Below are 27,471 nucleotides of genomic sequence, written 5' to 3'. Positions count from 1 at the left end.
TTGTAAATAATGCTGCTGTAAACATTGGGATACGTGTGTCTTTAAAATTAGAGATTAGTCTTTTCTGGATTTATGCCCAGGAATGGGATTGCTGGATCACATGATAATTCTATTTTCAGTTTTCTGAGGAGCCTTCATACTCTTCTCCATAGTGGTTGTACCAGCTTACACTCCCACCAGTAGTGTGGGAGGTTCCCTTTTCTCCACACCCTCTACAGCGTTTATTATTTGTAAATTTTTTGATGCTAGCCATTTTGAACAGTGTGAAGTGATACCTTGTTATAGTTTTGATTGGCGTTTCACAAATGATTGGCAAAGTTAAACATGTTTTATTTGCCTGTCAGTCATCTGTATGTCTTCTTTGGAGAAATGTTTACTTAGGTCTTCTGCCCATTTTTTTCATTGGGCTGTTTGTTCTTTTGATATTGAATGTTGATATATTTTGGAAATTAAGCCCTTGTTGGTCACATAATTTGCAGATATTTTCTTCTAGTTTGTTGGTTCTCTCTTCATTTTGTTTATGGTTTCCTTTGCTGTACAAAAACTTGTAAGTTCAATTAGGTCCCATTTGTTTACTTTTATTATTCTTTCCATTAATCTAGGAGACAGATCCAAAAATAATATTGCTGTAGTTTATGTCATAGTTCTGCCTATGTTTTTCTTTAGGAATTTTATAGTATCTCATAAGATGTGTCTCATCTTACATTTAGGACTTTAATCCATTTTGAGTTTCTTTTTGTGTATAGTGTTAGAGACTGTTCTAATTCCATTCTTTTACATGTAGCTGTCCAGTTTTCCCAGCACCACTTATTGAAGAGACTGTCTTTTCTCCACTCTATATTCTTGCTTCCTTTTTTGTAGTTTAATTGACCAGTTTAATTCTTTTAATTGCAGTTTAAAAGAATGCTAGATGCATGGGTTTATTTCTAGGCTTTCTGTCCTGTTCCATTGATCTTTGTGTCTGCTTTTGTGCCAGTACCATACTGTTTTGATGACTGTAGCTTTGCAGTATAGACTGAAATCAGGGAGCTTGATTCCTGCAGCTCTGTTTTTCTTCCTCAAGATTGTTTTGGCTATTTGGGGTCCTTGTGTTTCCATACAAATAAAAAAAATGTTTTGTTCTAGTTCTGTGAAAAATACCATTGGTGATGTTAATAGATTGCTTTCAGTAGCCCAAAGATCTAACTGATAGCATTATTAAGTAAGCAAATAGTGGAGAGGCTATACTTCTATTCCTTTATGATGGCCTGTGAAAGTGTTAGTTGCTCAGTTGTATCTGGCTCTTTTGTGACCCCATGGACTGTAGCCCTCCAAGCCCCTCTCTTCATGGGATTTCCCAGGCAAGAATACTGGAATGGGTTGCTAATTCCTTCTCCAGGGGATCTTTCCCACACAGGGATCGAACTTGGGTTTCCCATATTGCAGGCAGATTCTTTACAATCTTTGCCATCAGGGAAGACCCTTATGATGGCCTTTTCTCCTTAATTTTCATTTTGTCTCAGCTGGCTTGTCACAGTTATTTTATTTTAAATGGTATGAGAAAGGTTTCATTTCCTTGGCAGTAGAATGCTGTCATGTTGTTGGTTTTTACATGGAGTGGGGGACTCAGGGTGGGCAGGGGATCAGGGCCGCTGTGTGACCCACTGTGGAGCTTTTGTTTTCCTAGATAGGGAATGCAGGTGTGTCTAGGGACTTTGCTGGCGGGCCAGTGGTTAAGAACTACCTTCCGATGCAGGGTGCGCAGGCTCGATCCCTGGTTGGGGAGCCAAGATTCCACATTCTGTGGGGCAACTAAGCTTACATGCCACAACTAGAGAGCCCATGTGCCACAACAAAGAGCCAATGCAGCCAAATAAATAAACATTTAGGGGAAAAAAAGAGAAATGTATGTGAAGAAAGATCATGGGAGAGGCCAAAAGAGATAATGAAATTGGCAGGAACTTTTGAGGAGGAGGAGGAGATATTTAACGGAAGAAATTAAAATTTTTTGCTACATGGTATATGGAAAAAGTATTGATTTTGCTGACCTTTTCCCCATGAAATCTTTGGTAAAATGACTATGAGTTGATAATGCTTTGTGATGCCAGGTCTCCCTGGAGGATGAGATGAGTTACTCTGTGTCACCTCAGAGCAGGAGGGGCTGGCCTGGCTCCTTTCCCAGAAAGCCTCCGTGGCTGCAGCTGCAGGAGGGCCTGGGGAAGGAGGAGACAGTGAGAGTCCCCATGTCCAGAGGGACTGATTTCCTCACAGGGGACTTTTGCAGTCACTTGTGTTTATAGATGACAACCAGTTTATGGAGGTTATACTTTTAAAAGCTAGTTTTCCTTTTCCTTTTCAGTTTAAAAATCTTATTTCATTAATGAACTCATTATTTTGCATAAAATTAGACTAGTTGTCAATTAATTTTTTAGGGTTTCCCTTGTAGCTCAGTCAGTCAGGAATCTGCCTGCAGTGCAGGAGACCCATGTTCAGTCCCTGAGTCGAGAAGATCCCCTGGAGAAGGAAATGGCAATCCACTCCAGTATTCTTGCCTGGAAAATCCCATGCACAGGGGAGCCTGGTGGGCTGCAGTCCATGGGATCGCAAGGAGTCGGGCATGACTGAGGGACTAACACTTTCACCTTTCAATTAATTTTAGTTAAATGGTTTTTCCCTCCAGTATTTTATACTACATTTGTGGGTTTAGTATATTTTATTTTTAAGCCTTTAAAATGTGTGAGAGGCAAATTTACAATCCCAATAGAAAACAAGTCTCAAGCTAAAATAATATGATAAACTATTAGTGCAGCAATCAGGTTATCTCAAACATAACAGTGTTATTTATAAACCTAGTACATTTCTGGTACATCTTTCAGCTTACAGATGACAAGACCATTTGACAGGTCTTCTAAAACATTAAACATTTTAAAATTATTTATTTATTTTGACTGTGCTGGATCTTTATTGCTGTGCAGGCTTTCTCTAGGTGGGAAGAGAGGAGGCTAATCTCAAGTTGCAGTGTGCAGGCTTCTCATTGCAGTGGCTTCTCTTGTTGCAGAGTACCAGCCTTAGGCATGCAGGCTTCAGTAATTGCAACACATGGGCTCAGTCATTGTGACACACAGGCTTACTTGCCCCACGGTATGTGGAATTTTCCCAGACCAGGGATTGAACCCATGTCCCTTGAATTGACAGGTGGATTCTTACTCACTATGGTGTTGTTCACTTGCCAAGTCATACCTGATACTTTGTGACCCCGTGGACTGTAGCATGCCTGGCTTCCCTGTCCTTCACTATCTCCTGGAGATTGCTCAAATTCATGTCCATTGAATCGGTGGTACTATCTAACCATCTCATCCTCTGCTGCTCTCTTCTCCTCTTGCCCTCACTCTTTCCTAGCATCAGGGTCTTTTCCAATGAGTTGGCTCTTGACATCACGTGGTCAAAATATTGGAGCTTAAGCTTCAGCATCAGTCCTTCCAACAAATATTCAGGGTTGGTTTCCTTTAGGATTGACTGGTTTGATGTCCTTGCTGTCCCAGGGACTCTCAAGAGTCTTCTTCAGCATCACAGTTTGAAAGCATCATTTCTTCAGTGCTCAGCCTTCTGTATGGTCCAGCTCTCACATCTGCATTTGACTACTGGAAAAGCCATAGTTTTGGCTATATGTAGCTTTGTCAGCAGACTGATATCTCTGCTTTTTAATATGCTGTCTGGTTTGTTACAGTTTTCCCAATATGTTCATCAGTATCACTTTTCTAGATTCCATATATAGGCATCAGTATACAATGTTTGTTTTTCTCTTTCTTAGTTCATTCTGTGTAACAAGTTCTAGGTTCATTCACCTCAGTTCAACTGATTCAGATTTGTTCCCTTTTATGACTGAGTAATATTCCATTGTATATATGTACCATATCTTCTTTATCCATTAATCTGTTGTTGGACATCTAGCTTGTTTCCATATCCTCACTATTGTAAATATTTCTGCAGTGAACATTGGAGTACATGTGTCTTTTCTGATTATGATTTTTTCAGAGTATATGCCCAGTAGTGGGATTGCTGGGTCATGTGGTAGTTTTATTCCTAGCTTTTTAAGCACTCTCCATGGTGTTCTCCATAATGTCTATATCAATTTACATTCCTACCAACAGTGCAAACGGGTCCCCTTTCTCCACATCCTCTCCAGAATTTATTGTTTCTGCTGCTGCTGCTGCTAAGTCACTTAAGTCATGTCCAACTCTGTGCGATCCCATAGACTGCAGCCCACCAGGCTCCTCTGTCCCTTGGATTCTCCAGGTAAGAATACTGGAGTGGGTTGCATTTCCTTCTCCATTATTGTTTCTTGATTTTCTCAATTTAAAAAAATGGGCAGAAGACCTTAACAGACATTTTTCCAAAGAAGACATACAGATGGCCAATAAATACATGAAAAGGTACTCAACATTGCTCATTATTAGAGAAATGCAAGTCAAAACTACAATAAGGAATCAACTCACACCAGTCGGAATGGCCATTGTTGCCAAATCTCTCATCTCATTTCTTTCTTTGGACTGATTACCTAGCCTGGGGAGTGGATTTGCTTCCTCTTGGTCCCAAGGAGCAGGAGTGCTTGGCTTTCGTGAGTACATTTTCTGGCCATTTTTCAGCTCCAGCATTTGGTGAGATCCAATCTGTTATGCTCCCTCCCTGGCTTCCCCATTCTGCTACTTCCTTGTCGGACTTTTAGCCCCATGTTTAGTCCTTTCAGTAGCATCCCATTGCATTTGATATTCTTCTAGTGCTTCTGTCGGGGTGTCACTCTAATGATAGGAGTGAAAATGCACACAGGTGGTGTTGGGATTCTGGGCACGTTGGACTAGAATAGTTCGTTATGGAATGTATTGGGTAGGCCAAAAGGCTCCGTTTATTCCGTGAGGTGCTCTAGTAGTGCTTTTGTCTTTAACTTCATTTGAAATAGTTTTTTAGATTGTATTCTGTGAGCTGTCATATTAGCATGCATTTTTAAAAAAACTTATCAAAATTGGTGAATTTTTGTGTAACCATTTTAATAGTGAAAATAGAAGGGAAAAAAAGCAACATTTTCAGCATATTATGCTTAATTATTTCAAGAGAGGTAGAGCACTTCCCTGGTGGTCCAGTGGTTAAGAGTCTACCTACCAATGCAAGGGACATGGGTTTGAGCCCTGGTCCGGGAAGATCCCACATGGCTTGTAACAGCTAAGCCTATGTGCCACAACTACTGAGCCTGTGCTCTGGAACCCATGAGGTGCAACTATTGAAGCATAAGTGCACTGTTTCCCGTATTCTGCAACAGGAGAAGCCTCTGCACTGAGAAGCCTGTACACTGCAATGAACAGCCCCTGATTGCTCCAAGTAGAGAAAGCCTGTGTGCAGCAGCAAAGACCCAGCTCAATCAAAATGTAAGTAAGTAATTAAAAAAAAAAAGGTAAAAACACACACAAAACAAATGTGCAGTGTATGGAGAAAGTGTCCAAAGTGGTTTGTGAAGTTTCATGCTGGAGACTGCTCGTGGGTGATGCTCCATGATCAGGTAGACCGATTGAAGTTGATAGAGATCAAGTTGAGACATTAATCAAGAACAATCAACATTATACCACAGGGGAGATAGCTGACATACTCAAAATACCTAAATTAAGCGTTAAAAATTATTCACACCAGCTTGGTTATGTTCATCACTTTGATGTTTGGTTTCCACATAAGCAGGAAAAACCCTTCTTGACCATATTTCTTCATGCGATTCTCTACTAACATAACAAAACTGTTCCATTTTAAAAAACAAATTGTCACAGGCAATAGAAAGTGGATACTGTACAATAATGTGGAATGGAAGAGATTGTGGGGCAAGCGAAATGAACCACCATCCGCCACAACAAGGCCAGTCTTCATCCAAAGAAGGTGATGTTGTCTATATGGTGGGATTGGTAGGGAGTTTTCTTATGAGCTCCTTCTAGAAAACCAAATGATTAATTCCAACAAGTACTGCTCCCACTTAAACCAACTGGAAGCAGCACTCAACAAAAAGCATCCAGAATTAGTCAACAGAGAGTGCATAATCTTCCATCAGGATAACACAAGATCATGTGTTCCTTTAATGACCAGGCAAAAACTGTTACAGCTTGACTGGGAAGTTATGATTCATTTGCTGTATTCACCAGATGTTGTACCTTTGATGCCCATTGATTTTGGTCTTTACATAATTCTCCTAATGGAAAAAATTTCAATTCCCTGAAAGACTGGAAATCATCTGGAACAGTTCTTTGCTTAAAAAGATAAAAAGTTTGGGGAAGGTGGAATTATGAAGTTGCTTGAGAAATGGCAGAAGATAGTGGAAAAAACTGGAAAATTCATAAAGAGATGAGAATACCAGATCATCTTACCTGTCTCCTGAGAAACCTGTATGCAGGTGAGGAAGCAACAGTTGGAACCAGACATGAAACAACTGACTGGTTCAAAATTAGGAAAGGAATATGTCAAGTCTTTATACTGTTACCATGCTTATTTAAATTGTATGCAGTGTATATCATACAAAATGCCGGACTGGATCAATCACAAGCTGGAGTCAAGATGCTGGAAGAAATATCAACAACCTAAGATTTGCAGATGATACCACTCTAATGACAGAAAGGGAAGAGGAATTAAAGAGCCTCTTGATGAAGGTGAAAGAGGAGAGTGAAAAAGCTGGCTAGAAACTCAGTGTTCAAAAAACAAAGATCATGGCATCTGCATCCATCACTTCATGGTAAATAGAAGTAGAAAAAGTGGAAGTAGTGACTTTTTATTTTCTTGGACTCCCAAATCACTGCAGACCGTGACTGCAGCCATGAAATTAAAAGATGCTTGCTCCTTGGAAGGAAAGATATGACAAACCTAGATAGTGTATTAAGAAGCAGAGACATCACTTTGCTGCCAAAGTCCATAGAGTCAAAGCTATGGTTTTTCCAATAGTCATGTATGGATGTGAGAGTTGGACCATAAAGAAAACTGAACTTTTGAATTGTGGTGCTGGAGAAGACTCTTGAGAGTCCCTTGGACTCTAAGGAGATCAAACCAGTCAATCCTCATCCTAATCCTAATTATTTATCGTGGACCATGGTGCTGGTGCGTGTGTCACTTAGCTGATGTGTTTCAGTGAGCGTACACTGAGAGTCAGCTGATCTGCCATCTTGGACCTAGCTGGTTCTAATCAGTTTATGTCGTGTCCTTGGGCTATGTCATTCTTTTAGAGCAGCAGGCTCCAACCATTCTGGCACCAGGGACTGGTTTTGTGTAAGACAGTTTTTCCAAAGTGCAGTGGAGTTCATGCTCCTAGGAGAACCTAATGCTGTCACCACTGGTCTGAGAGGAGGTGGAGGCTCAGGCACTAACTCGAATGTGGTGGGGGCAGCTGTATGTACAGATGAAGCTTTGCTCCCTCTCCCGAGGCTCACCTCCTGCTGTGTGGTCTAGGGTGGAGTGGGGGTTGGGAACCCTCTTTAAAGGTTGTATCTTGCCCCCTTCCTGTCTCATTCTCCACTCAGAGCTTTTTTCCAGGCTGAGTAGGAGCGTTGACCCTGCCTGTCAGGGAGTGAAAATCTGGATGTCTGATCTAGGGGCCTTAGGGGCCGGATGGCTCCTTGTTTTAATCCATATAGACTGGAATCCCCACATAGCTGTCATCTGGATGTGGAACCTCAGTAGCCTTCCTCAGTAGGTCTCCTTGATGATGAAGCCCTTTCTATAACAGCATCACAGCACAATAACTGTCTGTAAATGACAGAAAGACTTAAAAGTCACAATTAAATATTTGACTACAGTGTAATCGATAGAGAAGCCTGATTACTAATGTGACAGCATTTTAAGATAACAACTAGAACTCTAGCATTATACCAGGACATATCCAAATTTTAGAAACCTCATATAATTTTTGGAAAGTCCATATTAATAATATTCATCCATACAGTATTTTTTTCTGAACTCTTTAATTTTGTGTTGGAGTATAGCTGATTGATTAACAGTGTTGTGATAGTTTCAGTTGGACAGCAAAGTGACTCAGCTATATGTATACATGTATCCAGTCTCCCCCAAACCCCTCTCCCATCCAGGCTGGCACATAACGCTGAGCAGAGTTCCTTGTGCTGTACAGTAGGTGCTTGTTGGTTGTCCATTTTAAATATAACTATGTGGACATGTCCATCCCAAACTCCCTAATTGTTGCCTCCCCCGTTCTTCTCCTGAGCAACCATAAATTCATTCTCTAAATCTGTGAGTCTCTTTCTGTTTCCTACAGTGTATTTTTAAGTAGGTTTTTCGCTCATGTGATAATGCTCTCTGTGTAATTTAACATACCAAATATAATGCTACTTAAATATTTCTCTGAGATGCCTCAGAGGTACTTGGAAGCATCCCACAGTTAGTTGAAAGTCAAAAAAAGTTTGGCTAAAATTTGATATTTGCAAAGTTTGTCAAAATTTTTGATACACGTTATCAAAAACCACAGTCACTTTGAGACAATACTTATTTCTTATCCAAAGTTACAGGACATCTCAAAAGTAAATTCAGATCATTTAAAGGCAAAGAAAGTCCACACAATCTGTTATCAAAAACGGCATTCTGAGAAAACTTTGTTCTCTTACCAGAAAGAAAATCAAACCCAAGTCTTACTTTAGCTTACTCCCAACAGAATCCATTTACCCAACTAAATTCAATCCAGTCTTAGAAAATCCCAATCCAGAGAACTCTTTTCAGTATTTTTTCACAGGCAGGATCTTGTCCCCCGCTGCCCACCCCCACCTCTTGTTCAGTTCACTTTGTCCGAAAGCTGCAGCCCCATGATGTCCACACTGGGCAGCGCGTGAGCTGGTGAGCTGAGTTCTCTCTGCCCTCGCTGCCCTTGCTGGCCAGCTGTCCTGCTGCCCTGGCCAACAGGGCCTGCATGTGTGAAGTCTCTCTTGATCACCTGAACCAGGAGGAGAACAAGCTGCCTAGAAGCCCTAGGTCCCTTTAGTCAGCCTGCTCCTATTGTGTTTATTGCAGGCTATGTGAATTGTGCCTCTCTGTGTAAATGTCTCCTCTCTGCTCAGTTGTAAACTCCTTGAGGGCACTGCTGTGACAGTGGTGCCTGTATCATCTGGGTATTCAGTAAAGTTTGTGGAACGAGAAAAGCCTGGATGTCCCTGGGAGGCAGTGAAGAGAAGGTACATGTCTGCTCTCCTGTCTACGTGTGGTGTTTAGTGAGTGTTCTAGTAGGGCTTCCCAGGTGACTTAGTGTAAAGAACCCGCCTGCCGATGCAGGAGACTCAGGAGACATGGATTCAACTCTTGGTTTGGAAAGATCCCCTGGAGTAGGAAATGGTAACCCAATCCAGTATTCTTGCCTGGAGAATTCCATGAACAGAGGACCCTGGCAGGCCTCAGTCCATGGGGTCGCAAAGAGTCAGACACGACTGAGCACACAGGCATATGCTTGACATGAGTGTTCTAATTTAGAGTTGGTGTGGTATTGTGATTATTGGATTACATTCTGCTCAACTCACCACTCTAACCTTGGACAGCCTGGATTGGAGTTTCTGTGTTTGAAAAGGTCCTCAAAATTCAGTGCAGAGAAGAGTGAAATAGGTTCTTATTAAAATTGCGAATGCCTGGGCTCTGCCCTCTGAGACTTGTCAGTCTGCAGGACTGAGCCATGTACGTACATCTACTCCCCTACCCCACTAAGCAGCCCCATGGTCCAGGCCACACATGAGGACTGCTGAGCAAGGTGACCTCCATGTTGTCTCCAGCTCTGTTTTAAGGGACACTTAGATAGGATGGACAGCTCTGTGACCTTACTTTTAATCATCATATGTTTAATTTCCTTTCTCTTTTGTGAGTTGGGTGCAGTCACAAGCACAGATGATGAGCATGTGTCTCATTTAGTAGAAATGGCATGTTTTCAGATCCTCTGCAAGGAGGGAGCAGTCAGTAGCGTGGCTGTTGCAGCAAGGAAACCCCATGTAGCTTTCGTCCTAAAGGCTTTTTCCTGAGAACGTTACCTTTTAAGAGTTTCCATATTTATCATCTGTTCACTTTATTAACACATTACAGCAAGTCCCCTACCTATGAACCTTCAAGTTGTGAACTTGTGAAGATGCAAACGTGCCTTGCATCAGTGTCAGATGTGAATGAAACTGCAGCTTGCCCTCTGTCACGTGTTGCTGACAACCCTTCAGCCTCACCATCTCCTACCTCCTCTCCCTCCTCCAGTCAATAACTCTTCTTGCCTGTTTACTCAGTGCCAGCCCCTGTGTGCCGGCTGTTGTACTGTACTCCTGTACTTTTCAAGGTACTGTACTGTAGGATTAAAAATGTTTTATTTTTTTGTGTTTGTTTCTTTATTATATATTATTTGTGTGCAAAGTATTATAAGCCTCTTACAGTATAGTACTATGTAGCCGATTATGTTAGTTGGGTACCTAGACTAACTTTGTTGGACTTAGGGTGATTATGCTCTCGGAGTGAAACTCATTCGTGTATAGGGGACTTTCCAAATACAACCATGGACCATGGTTTTAATAATTTTACCCCCAAACATATGAGGCAATCAAGCTCCATGTATAATTTGTCTTGTCCTTCATTTCATTGAGCTGTAAATATTTGATGAATAGAATATATGCACAAATTCTAAAAGATTTATATAGCCACCATTCTTTAAAATGCAGTTCTTTCATCATTAGGTTTTTTCCTCTGGGAAAGAAAGGAAGAAAAAGCCTTATCCTTATACTTAGAGGCAGAAATGAAACCCTTTCTCAAAGTACCTCTTTTTCTTCTGTGTTACGTGGTCACTGTATTAAATGGCAGTGATGGAATAAATGATGTCAGGATTAAAAGGGAAAACCCCACCATTTTACCACTGAAAATTTGTGTGTGGGGGCTGGTAAGGAGATGCATTGCTGCAAGGAATGTGTGAGATTGTTGTGTCATCTTACGCCTCAGTCATGATGCACAAGTTGTCCTGGACTGAGGAGAAAATAGAGATTGTTTAGTAATATGAACAGTTCAGCGTGACAGAGAACACAGAGGGACGGTCTGCATTCCCCGCATTCTCGGGCATTGTGCACAAGCCGCCCCAAGCCCCGCCCTGAGAGTTGCCTTTGCAGGCTGTCCAGGGCGGCAGGAAGTGGACCCAGTGTTCTCTTAAGTCCTCAGGCAAGCCCACCACTTGAAAGAGATGTTTTTTTCTTTTATTAGAGTCCAAGTTGAATTTCTTTGACATTAGTCGGAGGAAGCAGGTAGACTTCCAGTGGGATGTAGACTATATTCCACATGCTGGGGTCTCTACATCTTAGCATTGGAAGCAGATTTACCAGATTGTCTTCCACAGCGGGAGCAGGAGTCCTGGAACTCAAGGAGAGGCATGTCTTTTCATTAATTACATCAGTTCTTTCAGAACCATTTTGAAGGCATATGAGTGCCTTAGTCATGTGAGCACTCCTCCCACTGAAGCCCTAGGAGTGGCAGCATCAGAAAGCAGAAAGAAGCCCCAGACAGCAGTCAGGAGGCATTCCACAGTGATGACGTCGCCACTGGGCAAGGAGGTTGGTCAGATCTTGAGTCTGTTTGCTTTTCCTAGTGACTCAAAATCCCTCCACCAGATTGATCCAACAGGTTTCCTTGTGGTTGGTGTTTTGACCTTTATTGGTCACATGAATTGTACCCGTGACTGTGAATGTGGGGAGGGTGGCTAGGTGGGATGGGAGGTGGTGCAGGGGCAGAACTTTGTACTGTTGCTCTTCAGCTTTAATCCACCACCTAAATCTCTTGGGGATTTTGTATTTAACCCTAGTTACAACTTTAACTGTGGTCCCCCTCCCATCCTCTGTGCCTGATGACCACCGTGCCTCCTGGTCACTGTGTGGCCCCTTTCCTGCAGCCTGTTGAATGAATTGTTGCCTAATGATTTAGGATGAACGTCACAAAGTCATCTTGGAAAGGTTCTCCAGGTTCGACCAGGAAGTCTTTTCTTGCTAATGCTGAGAATGAGGGCCTGAGAGTCATGTCATGTTCAAGGTCTGTGCTGTGATGTATCTGTGAGTCCACTGACACATATTTCCCCTCCCCCAAACCACAACACAGACAGACAGGCAGAGCACATGGTGGGACTTGGCCCGATGCAAGGGCTCTGTTCCTTGGTCTTGTTGGTAGGGGCTCTGGGGCAGCTTCAGGCCGGCTTGGGCTGAGTCAAGGGCGTCAGACTTTACTGTCCAGAAACACTTTTTAAATCTCACTGATTTATCTGGGAATTACTGCTTAATACCCAAGGCTTCCTGAATAGGGGCAAAAGGTATGCAAGGTGTGGGTCAAATCTGCATCTGCTCTCACGACAGGAGATGAACTCTGGCTGGATAAAGCCTTTGTCGATGAGATTCTGTGTTTATCAGTTTGTGTCACTGCAGGTGAGGAGAGAAGAAAACCAAGCAGAAAGTCAGTTGCTTGTCCTTGGTTCAGCAGTGATACTGGAAGGATGTGAGTGCAGGTAATGAAGCTCTAAAGCTTTACCTTACCCACTGCATTGGACTACCTGGCTGCAAAGGATGCAACAGACTGTGGACAAGGTCATTGCTGTTTTTATTATTACAACTATTATTATTGCTTTATTAGCGACAAAAACCCCTGAATGTACATACACACGGAGAAATGGTTGAATCAACTGTTGCAGTTAATTGCGTCAAGAAAGAAATACTTGAGAATGTGGTGGAGACAAAAGCAATAAATGTAGTAAAAGCTTGTGTAATTTTGAAATTAACTCTGTATTATTATTATTTTTTTAATTTTTCAGTGGGTTTTGTCATACATTGATATGAATCAGCCATAGAGTTACACGTATTCCCCATCCCGATCCCCCCTCCCACCTCCCTCTCCACCCGATTCCTCTGGGTCTTCCCAGCTCACCAGGCCCGAGTACTTGACTCATGCATCCCACCTGGGCTGGTGATCTGTTTCACCATAGATAATATACATATTGTTCTTTCAAAACATCCCACCCTCCCCTTCTCCCACAGAGTTCAAAAGTCTGTTCTGTACTTCTATGTCTCTTTTTCTGTTTTGCATATAGAGTTATCGTTTCCATCTTTCTAAATTCCATATATATGTGTTAGTATACTGTAATGTTCTTTATCTTTCTGGCTTACTTCACTCTGTATAATGGGCTCCAGTTTCATCCATCTCATTAGAACTGATTCAAATGAATTCTTTTTAATGGCTGAGTAATATTCCATGGTGTATATGTACCACAGCTTCCTTATCCATTCATCTGCTGATGGGCATCTAGGTTGCTTCCATGTCCTGGCTATTATAAACAGTGCTGCGATGAACATTGGGGTGCACGTGTCTCTTTCAGATCTGGATTCCTCAGTGTGTATGCCCAGAAGTGGTATTGCTGGGTCATATGGCAGTTCTATTTTCAGTTTTTTAAGAAATCTCCACACTGTTTTCCATAGTGGCTGTACTAGTTTGCATTCCCAACAACAGTGTAAGAGGGTTCCCTTTTCTCCACACCCTCTCCAACATTTATTGCTTGTAGACTTTTGGATAGCAGCCATCCTGACTGGCATGTAATGGTACCTCATTGTGGTTTTGATTTGCATTTCTCTGATAATGAGTGATGTTGAGCATCTTTTCATGTGTTTGTTAGCCATCTGTATGTCTTCTTTGGAGAAATGTCTGTTGAGTTCTTTGGCCCATTTTTTGACTGGGTCATTTATTTTTCTGGAATTGAGCTTCAGGAGTTGCTTGTATATTTTTGAGATTAATCCTTTGTCTGTTTCCTCATTTGCTATTACTTTCTCCCAATCTGAGGGCTGTCTTTTCACCTTGCTTATAGTTTCCTTTGTTGTGCAGAAGCTTTTAAGTTTCATTAGGTCCCATTTGTTTATTTTTGCTTTTATTTCCAATATTCTGGGAGGTGGGTCATAGAAGATCTTGCTGTGATTTATGTCGGAGAATGTTTTGCCTATGTTCTCCTCTAGGAGTTTTATAGTTTCTGGTCTTACATTTAGACCTTTAATCCATTTTGAGTTTATTTTTGTGTATGGTGTTAGAAAGTGTTCTAGTTTCATTCTTTTACAAGTGGTTGACCAGTTTTCCCAGCACCACTTGTTAAAGAGGTTGTCTTTTTTCCATTGTATATCCTTGCCTCCTTTGTCAAAGATAAGGTGTCCATAGGTTCGTGGATTTATCTCTGGGCTTTCTATTCTGTTCCATTGATCTATATTTCTGTCTTTGTGCCAGTACCATACTGTCTTGATGACTATGGCTTTGTAGTAGAGTCTGAAGTCAGGCAGGTTGATTCCTCCAGTTCCATTCTTCTTTCTCAAGATTACTTTGGCTATTCGAGGTTTTTTGTATTTCCATACAAATTGTGGAATTATTTGTTCTAGTTCTGTGAAGAATACTCTTGGTAGCTTGATAGGGATTGCATTGAATCTATAGATTGCTTTGGGTAGAATAGCCATTTTGACAATATTGATTCTTCCAATCCATGAACACGGTATGTTTCTCCATCTGTTTGTGTCCTCTTTGATTTCTTTCACCAGTGTTTTATAGTTTTCTATGTATAGGTCTTTCGTTTCTTTAGGTAGATATACTCCTAAGTATTTTATTCTTTTTGTTGCAATGGTGAATGGTATTGTTTCCTTAATTTCTCTTTCTGTTTTTTCATTGTTAGTATATAGGAATGCAAGAGATTTCTGTGTGTTAATTTTATATCCTGCAACTTTACTATATTCATTGATTAGCTCTAGTAATTTTCTGGAAGAGTCTTTAGGGTTTTCTATGTAGAGGATCATGTCATCTGCAAACAGCGAGAGATTCACTTCTTCTTTTCCTATCTGGATTCCTTTTATGTCTTTTTCTGCTCTGATTGCTGTGGCCAAAACTTCCAACACTATGTTGAATAGTAGTGGTGAGAGTGGGCGTCCTTGTCTTGTTCCTGATTTCAGAGGAAATGCTTTCAATTTTTCACCATTGAGGGTGATGCTTGCTGTGGGTTTGTCATATATAGCTTTTATTATGTTGAGGTATGTTCCTTTTATTCCTGGTTTCTGGAGAGTTTTAATCATAAATGAGTGTTGAATTTTGTCAAAGGCTTTCTCTGCATCTATTGAGATAATCATATGGTTTTTATCTTCCAATTTGTTAATGTGGTGTATTACGTTGATTGATTTGCAGATATTAAAGAATCCTTGCATTCCTGGGATAAAGCCCGCTTGGTCATGGTGTATGATTTTTTTAATATGTTGTTGGATTCTGTTTGCTAGAATTTTGTTAAGGATTTTTGCATCTATGTTCATCAGTGATATTGGCCTGTAGTTTTCTTTTTTTTGTGGCATCTTTGTCTGCTTTTGGAATTAGGGTGATGGTGGCCTCATAGAATGAGTTTGGAAGTTTACCTTCATCTTCAATTTTCTGGAAGAGTTTGAGTAAGATAGGTGTTAGCTCTTCTCTAAATTTTTGGTAGAATTCAGCTGTTGACTCTGTATTAATGAGGTATAATTGTTTTCTTAAAGCAATACTCAACATGTTTCAGAATAGCTAACAAGATGAAGGTGTTTGTGATACAGGAGCTGACTTTGTCACTTGGTCCAGATCACGTGTGGACATCAGGGTCCTGTCCCTGAAATACCAGCAGGTCAGAGGGTTGGGGTTAATGCTGATGACCAGATGGCTTTGCCCAAAGACACATTTCCTAGAACACCAAGATTTAGGTTTAAACCACTGAAAATTGATTGACCTAATTAAATCATTAATATAGCATTAGAAATCTGTGGGTGTGCACTCAGTCACTCTGTCATGTCCGACTCTTTGTGACCCCATTGACTGTAGCCCACCAGGCTTCTCTGTCCGTGAGGTTCTCCAGGCAAGAACACTGGAGAGTGGGTTGCCATTTCCTTCTCCAGGGCATCTTCTTGACCAGAGATCAAACCCATGTCTCCAGTATCTCCTGCATTGGCAGGCAGATCCTTTTACCACTGAGACACCTGGGAAGCCCATGAGAAATACACACCTAAGGAAAATATTCAAGAGAGGAAAAAAAGGAGATGGAGAATCTGGCCACAGTATGTTGACCCTAGGGGAGGCGGTGAGTCCTGGAGATACCTTGGTGGTGGAGGTGGGTGGGGGGGTGCAGCATGAGAGCAGGAGGGGACACACATCAGTCTCAAGGCTTATCTTCTCACGTTTCTGAGATGCTGCTTGCCCACTATCATGGTATTTGTTGTTCTCTTTATCCTGCCGTAGGAATGTGTGGGGGAGAGGGTGCTGGGGAGGCCAGGGCACTAGTCAATGTGCAGGTCACTTGCTCCGGTGTATGCACAAACCCCCGGCCAACCCTCCTCCCAGACCAGTTTCCCTGCTGGCCCAGGCAGAACAGGAATGTTGTGTAAACAAATGCGAAAACGGAGACATACAAAAGGGAGACTGTTTTTCATTTCAGCCACTGACGTGCGTGATCAGAAATCACTCATGCTGTGGACTCTGTAATTGTGGGGACCTTTCAGAAGATGCCTGCAGAGACTTCCTCTAAGTGCTCATCTTCACTCTAAGGACAGGTGGTGGTTGTAGACTCAACTGTGACCCATTGTTTGAGATGAGAGTTTATCAGAACCATCTGATATAGAGCAAAGTACTCATCTGAGCCGCCAGCTCAACTCTTTCCAGGAATTCGTGACTCTGGGCAAGTCTTTGCTGCCCTTGGAGATCAAGTCACTTTACATTGCTCTCAATAAGTCACAATTAACTGGCTCTTAAGAAACCATACTTTAGGGAAAACAGGCAAATTTTAATTTAAAAAGTGAAAGGATTTGTTTTTAAAAGAAATGATCTTCCAGTTTTATGTCCTGGAGTCAAATGTGAAGTCAAATCCTCTAAAGTCCTGTGCCTGTCATTGCTTTACATGAAACTGTAAAAAACAGTGAACCGCGATGAAGGGAAGGTCCTGAACTAGTTAAGATCAGGGATAAGTGTGCCACACTGAAGCGGAAGGGGAGTGGATGTACTGTACAGGAAAGCAGCAGAAGGAAGGGGTGAGTGAGGTAACCTGAATGAGTCGAAACTCCCGCTTTGTGAATACACTGGCTCCTTGGGCCTCTCATGTGTTTCTGTCCTCATGAATGTGTGGGCTCTGCCCCCGGCAGGGTCCTGACCCCTCAGAGCAGGTATGAGGGGTTCTCATATTTGTATCCACGGGTACGCCGGGTGTCAGAATTGTGCTGAGTTCTCTGGAGGCCCAGTTTCCCTGGGCCACACACCTACTGGGCCAGAGTGGAAGGTTAGCTTCAGGTCCACAGTGGTTGCCGGACTTAGACGTGGCACTCCTTGCCCCTTGTGAGGGTCTGCAAGTGCCTGATGGGTGGGGAACATCCACTTTAAGGAAGAGTTTCTTATGTAACAGATCCCTTCAGTCGGGACAAGGTTTTGTGCTGCAGCTCCAGCAAGGAATAGATAGCAGTGAATGCTACTTTCCACCAAGAAAGAGAGTGGAAATCCAGCTCTCTTTAGTGTTGTTCTCATGGGTGTGTTTGCTTTTTGTGATCGTGAAATGGTCCTACTTTATACATATGCATGTCAGAATCAAGTAGGTAGTACTTTTGTATGATGTTTGTGTGTGTGTATGTAATATATACACATATTAGAAGCAGCAAACCTATTAATAGCTGTAATACTGGTGAAAAGTGTTAGCTGCTCAGTTGTGTCTGACTCTTTGTGACCCCATGGACTGTAGCCCACCCTCTATGCATAGGATTCTCCATACTGACATGAGTTGCCATTTCTGGTACAGCAGCTCGTTAAGCAGTCATGTTTAAAAGCCATTCCTCATTTATTAAGGAGCTGAATTTGACTTTTTGCCTCAAAAGCCCAATGATCAGGTTTGCCAACAAATAAGAATGCTTAATTCTACATTTGTTGAAAAGGATGACTTTACTAGTTTTTACTGGCTTTAGAAAATTTCATTAACTTGGATTTTTGAGAGACTGGCTATTCCTGGCTCATTGTAACGCCATTCTGTCAGCTCAGAAAGAGCATAGACAACAATTTGCTGAGGTTTCTCCTCTTTCATAATTGGGTACATTCCTGCCATGCCCCAGCATTGTCTCTGGCTGCTGCAGGCTGTGTCAGGGCTGCCGACAATTGCGCCCCGTGACTGGGGCGTGCTGGTGGGGTCGTCCTCCTCCCCCTACTGCTCTTCGAGCAGCTTCCAGTGAGCTGAGGGCCTGATTGGTTCCGACAGCGCGGATTGGAGACTTCTCTGGGCCCTGCGACCCCATTGGTGACACAAGGCCCACCGTCATCCTGCGGGCCATTCTCACCCATCACCCTCCTTCTCAGAGAGGAGCCAGATTGCAGGCCCCATGTGGCCTCAGAACAGGCCCTTCTTGTTTTATTCATGTGGCTGCACCCCCTCGCTGTCACTGCTGTGATGGTGGTGACACTGAGATGGGGACTTGAGGAGAGCGTGGCCTGTCATCCCTGTCTGTGCACTAAGCTTCGTGACCAGTACACCCCCACGGGTGTCGCATTTTGGGGGAGAGGAGGAGGTGGGCCGGGGAAAGCTGCCCTCCTTTCTGTCCGTTGTTTTGTTCTGATGTGGATTTTGAGCCTCAAGGGTGGGGGCTCGTCCAGTGCTGTGCTATGTGCAGCACTGATACATTTCTGTTCTCAGCAAAACATTCTCTGATGATCAGCAATTGCATTTACAGTACAGGCTTTCTAGGTTTATCTGGAGCAGCATCCCTTTGTGGTCCATTTCCTAGGAAGTGGCCAGGGTCTCGCTGGCAGGTGGAGTCACCTTCACACCCTGCTGAGAGAAAGGGAGAACCGAGCTTGATATCTGCTCCATGAGAACATGGAAGCGTGACACTGAAGAAACACACCAAGTATGGCAAATGTTGTTGTTCACTAAGTCATGTCTGACTCTTTGCGATTCCGTGGACTGCAGCATGCCAGGCTTCCCTGTCCTTCACTATCTCCCAGAGTTTGCTCACACTCATGTCCATTGTGACATCTAACCAACCATCTCATCCTCTGTTGTCGTCCCCTTCTCCTCCTGCCCTCAGTCTTACCTAACATCAGGGTCTTTTCCAGTAGTTGGATCTTCATGTCAGGTGGCCAGAGCATTGGAGCTTCAGTTTCAGCATCAGTCCTTCCAATGAATATTCAGGGTTGATTTCCTTTAGGATTGACTGGTTTAATTTCCTTGCTGTCCATGGGGCTAGCAAACATTGCCTTCATCATAAGCGAACAGTCTTCTATGTTCTATGTCTCTAATTTGATTCATTAGATTCTTTACCAGCTGAGCTACCAGGGAAGCCCAATTTGATTCATGAGAGGGGCCAACTCCCCACACTGATGGGTGGTGGCCACTGAGCCTGGGAGCGGGATCTACCAGTTTGACCCTCCCCCAGGTGTTTCTAGCTTCTAAATTAGGTTTTAACATCAAATGATGTCTCCTTTGAATCTGGGAACCACTAATATCCGCAATTAATGTTTTGAGCCTGAAAGACCGAGAAAATGTCATGCACGTGTTTAGTATCATTGGCAAAAACACAGTGAGTTGGTCTGTTTGTAAAAGAAATTCCTTTGCCAAATAGACATGAAAAGAAAAGCTCAGAGCTGCCGGAAGTTCCTGGGCTTGGGGCCTTGCCCCTCCCCGCCAGGGCCCCCAGTATGTGTGCCTGTGGCTTCATGGGCACCTGCTCTCGCAGAGCTTTCTTCCAGGCCCCACACGTCCTGTGAGGCCCATTTCAGTTTGACTCTGAGCGGCAGGAGTGACTTGGCTCAGGAACTGGGGGACTCAACTGCTTGTGGATGGTGAGATACCCCTCAAACCTGACCCAAAGTACCCACTTTCTCCAGGGTCTGAAGCATGTTTTGGTTACTCTATCCTTGAATTGTGCTTTGTTTTTTCTGTTCTAGTCTGTGCTTTCATCTTTGTTTTCTATTTTAAATCTGAATGTGAGTTCACAGTCCTTCATAATAATCTCTCTTTGAAATACAGTAAGGTGTAAGTCTAAAAAAAAGAGGTAGAGCTCTTGAGAAAGTACAGAAAAAAAGATTTCACCACATAATTGGACAGTGCAAGCACACTTATGCTCACAATATAAATTCCTCTTTAACCCTAGAACAATCTAGAATTTGTAAGAGAAGTAACCAGCAGGGCTGAGGTGTTTCCGATGGAAAGTTAAATGTTGTCCTGCGCCCTTCAGCTGCGGCCTACTAGGCCCCCTGTGGTCACCGTCCCGGTCCTTTCAGCCCCCAGCCTTCCTCCCTGCATTGGTGCTGCTGTGTGTTCAGACCTGCGCTCCTTCAAAAGACCTCAGAAATAGAGAAGCATTTCTGAGGCCTTCCATTCAAAGAAGCAGTGTAAGAGCACAGTCATTTTTTAACCTATTTGGTTCACATTTCTCACGTTTTAGAGCATGAAGTCTACTTCTGGGCTTTTCACACTCTGGGTACCTGATGTTGTATGATTGTTGTTGAATAGGAACCCACCCCAGACCTTGCTGACTTGTCTCTTGTTCTCCTCGGTTCTCCCCAGGGTCTGCCCTGGGCTGGCGGTCCACTGGGGTGGGGTAGGGCTCCTGTGGACCTGGACGGGTGTCCAGGATGCCTCTCGAGTGCCCGCTGAGCATCGCCCTCTGGGCTGTGCCCCCTCTTGAGTGACACGCTTCCTCCCGGGGCAGGTGCCCCAGAAATGGAAGCTGCCAGGCTTCTTCAAAATTCAGCCTCAGAGGTCATAGGGCTCCACCTCACTGCATTCAGGGGGTGGGGGTATCCCTGTGGGAAGACCGTGGGGGTCGTGTGGGTGTCACCCTTGGAGACTGGCCACCATAGCCAGAAAACCAGCGGCAGACACTTCCTGATTTTTCAGTGCTCCCTGCGGTCACTGCAGTCTACTCATTTTACTGTTACTCTCACAAGACCAGAAGTGCCATCTCTCTCTGATGCCATTTCCTGCTTGGCGTTCTTTTTCAGAACTGTCAGGGAAACAGCCCCAGAGCTGGTTAACCTGAGCCTGGAGTCTAGCTGGATGCTTCAGTTGCTAGCTCCGAGTGAGGGCAGTGTCCTCTTTGTAGGAGCCGCTTTCCTTTCCTTTGTCAAGTGAAGACACAGCAGGATTCAGTGGGACCTGCTGGGCACCGCCCCTCTCTGCCGCTGGAGCCAGCCCTCAGGTGGCTGGAGAAGGCCCCGCTGTGGGAGGGGACCTGCCCTGCTGCCCCGAGGTCCCCTGTGACCTGGGGCAGGTGGTCACACACGCATGGCCCTGATTTCCTCCCTTTGTTGTGTTAATTTCCCCATCCTTCCTTGTCCTTTTCCTTGCCCTCAGTGTAAAGTGATCTGATCAGCAGGCAGGTGTGGACGACCAGTTTCTGGTGGGCAGCAGGCTCTGGGAGGACAGGCTTTTGCCCAAAAGGATGGTCCCCTTCCTCATGCCCTGGGGGGACAGTCCCTGGTTGGGAGTTGATAAGGGCACGTTATGTAAAATCTGGAGGGCAAGCCTTTCCCTTGTAGGTCAGCATTCCGCCGCCAGCTAGGAGGGCTAATCAGCAGCAGCATTTTCTGTGCTCATTCCAGAGAGTTTCCCGGGGGCTCGATAAATCTAGCAGCCTGTTTACAGGAACATGGTTATTTAACAAACTCGTCTCCAGAGCTTGAATCTGTTTTCACCCCCGTCTCGCCCAGCCTGCCCCTTGTGTGAGACCATTACTGTCTACTCGTGTTGCTCTGTATATTATTGTAACATGGTTCTGCACCCTCAATATAAAAGTTGCTTTACACACCAGTCATGTTAAATTCGTTAGAGAACTGTTGTAAAGTTCTTACTTTTTAGCCTTTACCCTGTGTTTCAGTCCCTTACCTGCCCACTGGTATTTCTAGCTAGCTAATTTAATTTGTCTATTGACAGATTCACTCACCCGTTTATTCATTTATTCAACAAACGTTTCTTTGTATGCCTGGTGTGGGCTGTGTAATATTAGATAGGGGAGATGTGATGCTGGAGTCTGGCGAGCTGTCTGCACAGGGTGTCCGGGACTGTCGGGGAGGGCACCGAGCAGTGTCCACGGTCGTGGGGCTGAACCTGAGCGCAGGGCGTCGCCAGGTGACAGTACTGCTGCTGCTGCACCCTTGGCCCTAGAGCAGCTCTCGGAGCGGGAAGTGTGTGTGTAGGGCAGATTCTTTGTGGTCCAGGCATCTCTATATTTGGGTAAACATTGCCACAGTCCCCAGAAACGCTACATTTAATGTGTACTCACCTCCTTGATGTTTCTGTGCTTCATTCCAGGTCCTCTCCACTGTTTTGCAGTGTGAAGGGTAAAATGAACAGTGTCTCATTATTTGTTTTACCTCTTTAAATGTGTGTTAAGTCGAGCATCTTCTGATTTTTGTTTTGTTTTTGAGATGTGTATTTCTCTTCCCATGAATTTTCTGATACAGTTCCTGTTATTCTGTTGCTTTATTTATTTTTTGTCCATATGAGCACTTTCTAAAATAAGGAAGTTACCCTTTGTGTCTTGTCACTAATGTCTTCCCTGTTTGTTGTTTGGTTCTGAGGTTATGTCCCGCCCAAAAAGGGATCATTCTTCCGGCCTTGAGATGATGCACATCCTCACTGTTCTCCTAGGCTTCCTCTTACGGCTTCATGTTTGCATCATTAGAACTTCTGATTTGTCTAAGATTAATTGTGGTGTAAAGCACGAGGGAATCTGGCTTTGTTTTTTCCAGATAGCTTCCTGGTTACATTTAAACACATTGATTGAGTGATCTTTTATTTATTTATTTATTTGACTTCTTGAGGTCTTAGTTGTGGCATGTGGGTTGTAGTTCCCTGACCAAGGATCAAACCCAAGCCCCCTGCATTGGGAGTGAGAGTCTCAGCCACTGTACTACCATGGAAGTCCTGAGTGATCTGTTTTCTTGAAATCCTATATTTATAATGATATACCCTTATCATGGGCTTCCCTGGTGGCCCAGCAGTAAAGAATTTGCCTGTAGTGCAGGAGCCGCAGGAGACATGGGTTCAGCCTCTGGGTCAGGCAGATCCCCTAGAGAAGGAAATGACAATCCACTCCAGTATTCTTGCCTGGAGAATCCCATGGACAGAGGAGTCTGGTGGGCTACAGTCCATGAGGTCACACAGAGTTGAAGCAACTTAGTGTGCACATATGTACCTTTATCATAAATTACATTATCTTATGTATTTTAATTCTTTTTGTGATCCAGTCATCTGTTTTGTTTATTTCTTCTTCAACTCCAAGCTATATTGATATTGAAGCTTCGTAATATGTTTTATTATCTGCTAGAGCTAGTTCCTACTCATTACTTTTTTTTCCCAAAATTTTGTTTTCCCATTGTGAAAACTTTTCTTTTTGCAAAGTTTGTTAGCAGTAGCAAAATCTTTCTCTTAGTCCTCAGAACCAGTCTATAAAGGAAGTTTGAAAAAACTGAATTTGAGCTGTTTTCCTTATTAGGGGATTCATTTTTTCAACAAATATTGGGGACGCTACTGTCTGTTGATGCCAGACTTGATTGGCTGTTTCATTCTCTCGATCTGCTTCCCCTCTTTCCTTCTCTCCTTCAGTGTTTATAGCGTGATACTCTGTGTGAACACTGAATTTGGTGGGAGACACAGAGGAGCACCAGCCTCTGTTTCACTGGAGCTGGGTCTTGTCCTCTGAACTGGGCACATGCGGGGCGTGGTCTCAGAGCTTGTGTAGACTCTAGAACACCAGGAAAGGCAAAGAATGGAGTGAAGCCTCCCCTCAACTGTTCCTATGTCCTGTCCTGAGCCTCCGTACAGCTCCCAGGCTGGGCTAGCAGCCTTATGACCAACCAGTGGTTCTTAGAACTGACCGCTGATGCTGAATGCCTAGAAAATCACAGAGAAGCAGCTAGGAGCTGGCACTCTAAAATTCCACTAATTCTACTTGGAAATGTTTTCAAAACACATACTTTATACACTGAGACAGTCTCAAGGGAATACACACCCTCTCCTCTTGTGGGAGTGGAGGGCTGCCTTCTGAACCCACCGTGGGAGGGAAGGAAGTGATGTTCTCCTGCCCGAGTGCATGGGCTGAGCGGGTGTGGAGGCAGGCAGGCCCTTTCTCCAGGAACCATGCTTGGACATCCAACAGGTGCCTTTACAGTTTTGCCCTTGTCCCCTCTCGTGATGGTCGTCATGTAGGTCATTCATTTTTTCAGTTGGTTTCTTGTTCATTGTTGCCCTTGGAGACCAGGTTCTAATATGGGCCACAGACAGCCAGTGAGACTGATTTGGGCGTTGCTCAGCTTAGATGGCAGAGGTTTCTTGTGTCCAGGACAGCTTTGGTGCCCATCCGGAATCACTCGTTCCACTTCATACGGTTGATGTAGTACATGATTGATTTTGTGTGTGTGTGTGTTCAGTTGCTTCAGGCATGTCTGACTCTTTCCCATGGACTGTAGCCTGCCAGACTCCTCTCCTCTGTCCATGCGATTTTCCAGGCAAGAATACTGGAGTGGGTTGCCATTTCCTTCTCCAGAGGATCTGTCTGACCCAGGGATCAAACCCACATCTCCTGAATCTCCTGCACTGCATGTGGTTTCTTTACTGATGAGCCAGGGGAAGCCCCACAGGATTGATTTTAAGTGTTCTGAATAAATGTCTTGAGTCTGGTTTGGTTGGTCTTTTGGGAAGGTCTCAGGGAGCACAGACACATAGGCAGCTCTGGGTCCCCACACAGATAGGACAGGACCTTAGTGACCCGTCCTCCTCCTCCTCCCTCCTTCCCCCTCTTTCTCTCCTTCGTTGTGAGGCTGGGGGCTCCTGATGCTGGCTCCCTGAGGTCCCATGCCCCCAGCCCACAGCCTCCTAGGCCAGCTCAGCTGAGGGCAGCCACTGGACCTCTCCTCCTAACTTCCAACCAGAGGCATCTGTGTTTACTGAATGTGCCTTTCCCCTCCATCAATTTGTTGTTGTGAAGGGCACGCTATAGTCTTCAGTGGATCCAAAGCACTGGAATGCTTTCCAAACATTCCAGACTATTTTCTGATCTGACATTTGACTTCTATGAAAGCGGCTTGTTTTTTTTTTGTCCTGCAGAAAACATACGCTAAGGGCAGCTTTTGTAATATAGTAAATAAGATCCCACACGAATTCCACATAGCCTGCTGTGCGGGGAGTTCACATAATAAGGTAAAGAATGCTGTTCATTTGTGTTCCCACCGGCCTGGACATTTCATCCCCCTCCCCTCGCATCTGTCAAAGCTGTGGTGCAGCACACAAATGATGTAGTTAAACGTACTGATGGAAAATGAATGGTTTCTCTTCATAAACAACCAGAACCATTATGGCAACTACCCTGTATGTCTCAGTGAGGGTGAAGATGGGCTCTAAATATAGTCAGTGACTTAAGCTAATGCTCCATTTGTGAGGGAAAATGTGTGGAAATTCAGGTGGGTGTTACAGAAGGGGCAGGGAGATGGGGGCAAGACTCGGGTGCATGGGATAAAGTCAGGACAGACATACAGGCAGAGTCCACAGAGCAGAGGTGACAGAGAATTAATATGCTGCTATTTTTGAAAAGGACAAGGTGTCACATCACTGAAAGGAAAAGAAAAAATACTTAAAGCTATGTTTACATCAAGTTTATGTCGGCTCTGTGTTTCCTTTCTTCTGAGGGCCTGTGACGGAAGAATGCTTCTGCAGTTGTTATCTGCAGGTTTGTTTCTGTGTCACTAGCAGCCGAGGGCAGGGACTTCTCAGTGGAGACCCTGTGTCTCCCACTCGGCAGAGTCTGGTCATGAGACTAGATCCCTGGGTGTGTGTGGGCGCTCAGTGGTGTCCTACTCTGTGCAGCCCCGTGGACTGCAGCCTGTCGTGCTCCCCTGTCCATGGGATTTCCCAGGCAAGAATACTGGAGTGGGTTTCCATTGCCTCCTCCAGGGGATCGTCCTGACTCAGGGATCACACTTGTGTCTCCTGCATTGGCAGGTGGGTTTTTACCACTGGGCTATGTGGGAAGGCCCCCTTCAACAAGCTGCTTCTGCCTTTTTAGCTTCCCTGTTTGTCTCTCTTGTCTGCTCCCTCACTCCTCTTCTGCATTCTCCAGCAGCTGTTAAGGCTGGAGGGCCAGGTTCACCCATTGTCTGGTGTTGGTGATGGTGCCTGGCTCAGGCCTCATGTGAGGTGCTGCCGGCTGTGTGTACGTTCTCTGGCCCCCCTCACTGACAGATGCAGACTGGTCTTCCTCTAGGTGTGCAGCGTGGATCCAGATTCTTCATCATGTCTGTGTACCTTCATTCATTCATCAAATACCTGTTACAGTACTTTTTACAAATACAGAGGTACTGCTAAAGATGATCATATTATGAAAGGCCCCCAGTTCTTATGGATATTTCAAGTTTCTTTACATGTTACAGTCACCCTGAAGCTGAGGGAAGCCACAGCGCACTCTGTGGGGAGAAGTGTGTGTTGAGGCTGCACCAGACCCGGCAGAGTAGAGTCTTCAACAGGATGGAGCAGAGTGAGAGGCAGAGCTCAGGTTAACATGCACGGCTTGTCCGCTTCATCCCACGGGCACTGGGGCTGTATACAGATGCTCCCAGTTAGCATCTTACCATTTGTGGCTGTCGGTAGCTGCAGAGTGATTCTTATCCTGTCAGGGGGATTGGTGTCGACTTGTGTAGCTAAAACCAGGAACAACCATCTGATCTTGTCCTCGAATAGTTTCCTGGTCCTGTTACATCTTGCTCATCCTGTTAAAACTCAACCACAGATTCTAGCTCAAGTAAATTAGGACGATCCTGGCTCATGTGAGCTCTCATGGTTTCCTGAATGTTCACATCAGACCTGGAAGAGCCAGGCCCTCTTATAGCTCCTGGAGAGCAGGAGGAAAAAAGGCTTAAGTTAAATTTAAGCCTTCTAAATTTAGCTAATGTTTGCTTCTTATCATAGAACTTTTGTTTCAGTTTTAGAAAAGAGATTTACAAGCAAAATACAGGTGTTTGTAAAGCAAAAAGTTGAAAGGAATGATAAGTAGCAGACGTGTTTATCACTCAGTGCCCAGTAAGACAAAGAAAAAGGAAGCCAGATGTAAACTGGAGAAAAAGCGCCTATGTGGCCAGCAGATAAGCTCAGTGGGGATGGTGGAGCAGGACTCACTCCAGCCCCTCCAGCTGGAGCTTCAGCCCCTCGGTCCTGGAGGCCTCAGGGTCAGATGCTAGTTTGCTTGTCTTTTGTGTCCCTGATTTGGGTGAGAGCTCTGTTGACTTGAACCTGACCCAGAGGCCTCCAGGCAACTGGAGCGGAAAAGAACTTACAGATAACTGTCCTGACAGTGTGTATCCCATGCAGTTCTCAGTAGTGACCATGGCCCGAGGCTGGGACCTCGCTAAACTCATGATTTACCACCAAATAAGCCAGGTACAGTCCCTCCCCTCAAGGAGCTTATGCTCTGAAAGATCTGAAAGAAGGAAGCGGTG

Source organism: Muntiacus reevesi, chromosome 15, assembly GCF_963930625.1.
Source record: "Muntiacus reevesi chromosome 15, mMunRee1.1, whole genome shotgun sequence".
Lineage (NCBI taxonomy): Eukaryota > Metazoa > Chordata > Mammalia > Artiodactyla > Cervidae > Muntiacus > Muntiacus reevesi.
Note: the sequence above shows the minus strand (reverse complement) of the source record.